Here is a 7,359-nt window from a genome sequence, read left to right on the forward strand (position 1 = left end):
TCATATCATCTGCAAATATGAAAGTTTGACGTCTTCCTTTCCAATTTATATCCCCTTGATCTCCTTTTGTTGTCTTCTTGCTTTAGCTAGAACTTCAAGTACAATATTGAAGAGATATGGAGAGAGGGGGCAGCCTTGTCTTGTTCCTGATTTTAGAGGAATAGCCTTAAGCTTCTCTCCATTCAGTTTGATGTTGGCTGTTGGTTTACTGTATATTGCTTTTATTATGTTTAGGTATGTTCCTGTTATCCCTGATCTCTCCAAGACCTTTATCATGAAAGGGTGTTGAATTTTGTTGAAGGCTTTTTCAGCATCTAGGGAGATGATCATGTGGTTTTTATTTTTCAGTTTGTTTATATGGTTGATCACATTGATAGATTTTTGTATGTTGAACCATCCCTGCAAAGCATGCCTACTTGGTCATGGTGGATGATTTCTCTGATGTGTTCCTGGATTTGGTTTGCCAGTATTTTATTGAGTATTTTTGCATCAATGTTCATGAGGGATATTTGTCTGCAGTTTCCTTTCTTAGTTGTGTCTTTGTGTGGCTTGGGTACCAAGGTATTTGTGGTCTCATAAAAAGAGTTTGGTAATGGACCTTCTGCGTCTATTGTGTGGAACAATTTAAGGAGTAGTGATATTAGCTCTTCCTTGAATTTCTGGTAGAATTCTGCACTGAAGCCATTTGGCCCTGGGCTTTTTTTGGTTGGGAGGCTTTTGATAACTGCTTCTATTTCATTAGGGGTTTTAGATCTATTTAAGTTGCTTATCTGTTCTTGATTTAATTTGGTAAGTGATAGTTATCCAGAAAGTTGTCCATTTCCTTTGAATTTTCAAATTTTATCGAGTACATGTTTTCAAAGTATGACCTGAAAATTCTCTGGGTTTACTTAGTGTCCACATTATTATGTCCCCCTTTATGTTTCTGATTTTGTTAATTTGCATGTTCTCTCTCTGCTTTTTGATTAGTTTGGATAAAGGTTTGTCTAACTTGTTGATTTTCTCGAAAAACTAACTCTTTGTTGCATTGATTTTTTTTGTATTGTTTTCATGGTTTCTACTTTATTGATTTCAGCCCTCAAATTGATTATTTCCTCCTCCCAGAGGAGCATCTACTCCTCTGGGGTGAGTTTGCTTCTTTTTGTTCTAAGGCTTTCAGTTGTGCTGTTAATTCTCTAATGTGACCATCCTCCATTTTCTTCATATGGGCACTTAGTGCAATCAACTTCCCTCATAGCACTGCTTTCAAGGTGTCCCATAAGTTCAGGTATGCTCTGTCCTCATTCTCGTTGAATTTTAGGAAGTCCTGAATTTCTTTATTTCTTCTTTGACCCAGGTGTGGTGCAATTGCTCATTGTTCAGTTTCCATGAGTTTGTAGGGTTTCTGTGATTTGTGTTGTTGTTGAATTCCAACTTTAAAGCATGGTGGTCTGATAAGTTACAGGGACTTTTCCAATTTTTTTGTATCTGTTGAGGTTTGTTATGTCGCCTAATATGTGGTTGATTTTAAAGAAGGTTCCATGTGGAGCAGAGAAGAAGGTATATTCTTTTGTGTTTGGATGGTATGTTCTATAGTTGTCTGTTAAACCCAATTGAGACATAACTTCTTTTAGTTCTTTTGTTTCTTTGTTAAGTTTCTGACTGGTGGTCCTGTCTAGTGGTGAGAGTGGGGTGTTGAAGTCTCCCACTATGAGTGTGTGAGGTTTTATGTGAGTTTTGAGTTTTAGTAGTGTTTTGTTTTGTGTGTGTGTGTGTTTTTTTTTTTTAACGAATGTGGTGCCTTTGTATTTGGAGCATAGATGTTCAGAATTAAGACTTTGTGCTGATGGATTTCTCCTGTGATGAATACAAAATGGCCGTCTTCATTTCTTTTGATTGATTTTGGCTTGAAGTCTAACTTGTTAGATATTAGGATAGCTATACCTGCTTGCTTCTTGGATCCATTTGATTGGAAAATCTTTTCCAAATCCTTTACCCTGAGGTAATGTCTGTCTTTGAAGCTTAGATGTGTTTCTTGTATGAAGCATAAGGATGGATTCTGTCTTTGTATCCATTCTGTTGGCCTGTGGCATAAGGATGGATTCTGGTGAAGTGGGATTATCTATTGCCTAGTCTTTGTGAGCCTAGTTAACTTCCTTGGGTTGAAGTTTTTTTTCCCAGCACTTTCTGTAGGGCTGGGTTTGTAGATACATATTGTGAAAATCTGACTTTGTCATTAAATATCTTGTTTTCTCGGTCTATAGTGATTGAGAGTTTTGCTGGGTATAGTAGCCTGGGCTGGCATCCGTGGACTTTTTGTACTTGTAGAACATCTATCCAGGACCTTCTGGCCTTGAGAGTTTCCACAGAGAAGTCAGGTGTAATTTTGATAGGTCTGCCTTTATATGTTACCTGGCCTTTTTCCTTCACTGCTCTTAATATTCTTTATTTATTCTGTATATTAGGTATTATTATTATTATGTGTCGAGGGATCTTTTTTTTTTTTTTTTTTGTCCAGCCTATTTGGTGTTCAGTATGCTTCTTCTTGTACTTTCATGGGCATATCCTTCTTCAGATTGGGAAAGTTTTCTTCAATGATTTTGTTGAATATGTTTTCTGCACCTTTGAGCTGGGCTTCTTCATCCTTCTATGCCTATTATTCTTAGTTTTGGCCTTTTCAGTGTCCCACATTTCCTGGATGTTTTGTGTTAAGGATTTGTTGGATTTAATATTTTCTTTGGTCGATGTATCTAGTTTATCTTCAGCGCCTGAGATTCTCTCTTTCATTTCTTGTATTCTGTTGGTTATGCTTGAATCTGTAGCTCCCGATCATTTGCCCAGTTTTTCTATTTCCAGCATTCCCTCAGTTTGTGTTTTCTTTATTGTCTCTATTTCAGTTTTCAAGTCTTGAACTGTTTGAGTTGTTTCCTTTTTCTTGGCTTTTGTTTTGTCTTTTTCTTGGCTTTCCTTACTTTCTTTAAGAGATTTGTTCATTTCTTGCATTTTTTGCATGGTCTTTTCCTCTATTTCTTCCAATTTTTTGTTTTTTTTTCTTCCATTTCATTAAAGGGATTTTCTCATATTGCCTTTGAAGGTCTCTATCATGTTTTTTTTTTTTTTTTTTGACTTTAAAAATAAAACCAAACAACTTTATTTGACAAAAGACAAAAACCAGTTATTTACAGTAATTTTTTTTTCTCAAATATTGCTCAATGGGACAACCTTGCTTCTCCAGATTTCTTACAAGCAACCTAAGCAGACTGTCCCATCCCTCATATGCCCCATTTTATTCCAGGAGGGGGGAATGCCAGAATATGTCAGCAGCACGGCTCCCTCCCTCCTCCCCTGCTCAGTGCATTGTGGGGGAGAAAACTCCCACTCTCCCTGGTATCACCCCCTACTGTGGTATCCTGCAGCAATCCTGGGATCTAGCTAGGCTCAGACAGTTGGGGCAGAAATAGACAAACAACAAACTCTATGAAGCTGCCATGTTAATCCTTCCCCAGAAATGCTTGGAAGGGATGAGGATGCTAGATCCCCTGGAGGGAAGCAGGAGATCCAGTTTAGGAAAGCAACCCCCCACAAACAACAACTCTCTCAGTTCTCACTTGCACAGCAAGGGATGGGGCTAAGCCACTTAGGAGAGGTTGGGAAGCCTGTAAGAATGGCAGGGGCTCCCTAAGAAAGGCCATAGTGGTGTATCTGTGACAGGCACTCCAAGTCAGCGAACACCCAGGAGCCCTTTCTTTGTTCACAACCTAGTAAACGTCAGGAAATTACTGTCAGAGCTCTTCAAATCTGGTTATTCAGAACACAAATATTTTGGTTAATAAAACCTAGGATTAGTGTTTCTTAGGATATATGAAGATGGGGTAAACTTGCTGAAAACTAACAAAAATGGCAAAGTAAAAAAAGGGAGGGAGGGAGGAGAGAGATTAAAAACATATGTGATCTGTTTCCCCGAGAAATCTAGGCAGGCCCTTACAATTCCAGCTTGAAGGAAGGTGGAGCAGACAGCTCCCGGGTGTTGGGCCATCTGTAGCTGCACTGGCCCTTTCCCTCAGGAAGTTCTAGCTACGTTTGTGGAACAAGTGGTATGTTTGAAGGGCCTCCTGACCAGCAGATGGCTCACTTTTCCCAAAGTAGGAGATGCTGGTGCTTTTGACAACTGGTAAAATTCTTGAATGAATCCAAACAGACTACAAAAAAAAAAAAAAAAAAAAAAAAAAAAAAGTGAAGGGAGGGGGGGCTGAAGGGAAAAATGACACCCAAAAGAGAGAGAAAACAAAAACTGTTTCAGTCTAGCTTAACCACCCCAATATAAAAAAACAAACAAACAAACAAACAAAAAAGCACAGAAACAAAAAACCCAACGTGTCTCTGGCTTTTTCATCTGTCTCTGCTGTGTTGGTCTAGATGGCTGTCTGGTTCAGGTGGACTTGGTTTCGGCTTTATCCCCTTCTGTGCCTGGTGCAAAAAATCCACCACCTGTAGGTATTTCTGTCTGTCTTTTATGAGAGTAATCCAAACCAAGAATCAAACAACCACTTTAGGTGGAACTGAGCACGGCTGCAGAGATCCTGCTGGTCCCTTACACAGTCACCCCAGTGCAGTGGTAGATCACCCCGTTTACAAAGCTCCATCGGATAAGGTGCTCTCTCCCCACACTCATGCTTCTGGGCTCCCTACTGCCATCAATGCAAAGCACAGCAAAAGGAAAATAAACAATTTAGCAAAAACCTAAACATTCAACTGGAGTCGGTTTTGTGATGTCTGCCGGTTCTTTTCCTTTGTCTTTTGAGTAAGTTGGAATGTGCACACGGGGCATGACCAAAAGAGGCACAGCTTAGGGGCAGCTTGGACCTAGCTCAAGTCTGAACTTGGCAGGGTACCTGAGCCTACCTAGGAAAGCAGGCTAGAGTGCAGGTGTCCCAGGGCTCTCTGGGGAAGCAGCAGCAACACCATGCCTGGCTTTGGTGCCTTGGTCTCCTCAGAGAGGAAGTTTGAAGGAATGTAGTCAGCAGAATACAGGCCCTCATAACAGTGCAGTGACACCAGCTGCTGTCTTTCTGCTGAGGACCTCTGGACAGAGATGATCCAGATGCTTGGCAGTGATCCGTAGATAACCCTCTGTGTGAAAGAGAAGTGAACCAGGGACCTGGGACAGCTGGCCTGAGCCTCAAGCAGCCTGGTAGCAGGTGTCTACTTGGCATTTTCGGAGACCAGAGGGAGGGAAGTGTGTAGTAACGGGGGTGCTGGACCCTGCTGCTTCTGAAGCTCCATCTCCGCAGCCCTCTGCAGTGCCACCTCCACCAGCAGCTGGAAGCTACTGAAGTCTTCCTTGTCCTGCTCTGGGGGTGTGGGTGGCGGCGTATTGAAGAGTCCACCCGTGGGGCTTCCAGCCTCGGCCCTAGTCAGCAGAGTGAGTGTGCTCCCAGGGGTCACCAGGGCGTTAGGGGATTCCAGCTCCATCTGGGGGAAGGGGACCGCTGGCTTTTCACCTTGGCTCGAGTGGAGCAGCATGGAGCACGTGGACAAGGAGAGCACGTTGGTGGGGGCTGGTACAGACACAGCCAGCAGGGAGGGACTGCTGCCCCTGGGGAGAGCCACATCACATCAGAGGCCTTACCCCCATGACGGAAAATGGTGAACTGATTGGGGTCTTTGCCATCCTTCCGAAGCATGTCTGGGAGAAGGCGACCGCGGGCGTTGATGAACCAGTTACATATCTGTAGCACCGAGAGGTTGGTCTGCCCTGAGAGACTTAGCTTTTCCTGCTCTGAGGGGTAGGCATTGTAGTGGTGCAGATATAGTCAGTCCCGGAGGATCTTCACCGACTCCTTGGGCAGGTTCCCCCTGCGCTTCCTCTTGCCGGCCAGTGACAGAAGGCCTTCGTCCTCACCTAGATCACCTAGATCACTGTCCGACATGGTGGTGCATAGGGGCTAGGCTGGACCTCTGGGAAGCGTGTCCATTCTGAGGCAGGAAAAAGTTTAGTTCCCGACCCCTTCCCCGGTACTCTGCGCAGGCTGACTCCTGGGGCGCTTAGCGTGCGCGCTCTGCTTTGTCAGCCTCTATCATTTTTATGAAGATATTTTTTAAGTCATTCTCTTCTGCTTCATCTGCTTTGGGGTGTTCAGGTCTAGTTGGTGTAGAGTCCCTAGATTCTGGTGGTGTCATGCTTGTCTTTCTATTGTTAGGTGTTTTCTTGTATTGTTGTCTTCCCATCTCTTCTTCCAGTGGGTGCAGGTGGGGTCTCTCTCTCTCTCTATGCTACTCCCCCGTGGGCTTAGGTTCGATGTCTGTATGTCTGGGTGATCCAAGCTCTCTAGGAGGTTTCTCCTCAGGCAGGGGCCCAGCGATGGGGTTCAAAGATCAGGCAGGTAGGGATTCAGGGTGGTCCCGTGTGGATAGATGGGTCTAGTATGCTGAGAGCAGATCCAGGAAGTTCCCTCCTGCAGAGGCCTCCAGCAGAGGCCCAGTGATGGGGTCAAAGATCAGGCAGGCGGAGACTCAGGGAGGTCCCTCAGGGATAGGCAGATCTCCAGCCAAGCTCGATTGTTTGTATCCCAGGCTAGCACACTAGAGAAATTTGAATTCTCTTAGAAGTCAACAGTAAGGCAAGCAATGCAGGGCTCTGATGTGAAATAACCCTCACTGAACCAAGAGCTAGAGCCGAGCTGTGACTCACATCCCAGGAGTCACCTCTCCTGGCCTTCTGGGATCCCAGTACCACACGCAGACTGCGTCTGTGTTCACATATGCTGCAAAGCTACAGGGCAGGTGTATATGATGGTAGACACATATGACGGTAGTGGTGCAGGAAAGGAAGGCAGACTGGCTGTCCACAGGACTGTTTTCAGTGAAGACTGAGAGCCACAGCCTAACAAAAGTCATTGTTCTTGTGTCTACAAGAAGGCAGCTGGTCCTATCTGAGGTAAGCGGGCTGGTGTGAGGGCAGAACTCCAGCTCAGTCAGAGCACTAATGGGAAATGGCCACTTGGATGTGGGTATTAACAAGGAGCTCACACCTCTAATGTGCCAGAAAAGCCACTGTTGCAGAGCTATCCACGGAAAGAATTCAGAGGAGATGCAGGGTGTAGAAGATAGCAGAGTACATTATGGAGTAAAGAGCCCTTGGAGGCATGAGCAGACCACTGTGCTCTGCATTCTTGTCCAGCTGTAGACAATTCTCTAAACTCCCTAAGGCAGAGATCGACAGCCTGTGCAGATGGGCTCACACAGGAAGTGAAATGGCATGCTATTGTTCCTCATCAGAACACCTCCTGCAGGGCAGGGAATCCTTAAGCTATAGGGCTCCTGGAGCTAGGGAGTAATAGTGACTTTTTGGTTAACCCAAGATCTCACCATTTCTTCCAG

At 44.3% G+C, this 7,359-nt stretch overlaps 1 pseudogene; it reads right to left on the reverse strand.

The window, feature by feature from the left end:
- Positions 1-4,585: 4,585 nt before the first annotated feature.
- Positions 4,586-5,909, reverse strand: LOC127224645 (homeobox protein TGIF2-like; annotated as a pseudogene).
- Between the last annotated feature and the right edge of the window lie 1,450 nt (positions 5,910-7,359).

The sequence above is a fragment of the Phodopus roborovskii genome, unplaced genomic scaffold, assembly GCF_943737965.1.
Source record: "Phodopus roborovskii unplaced genomic scaffold, PHOROB, whole genome shotgun sequence".
Classification (NCBI taxonomy): domain Eukaryota; kingdom Metazoa; phylum Chordata; class Mammalia; order Rodentia; family Cricetidae; genus Phodopus; species Phodopus roborovskii.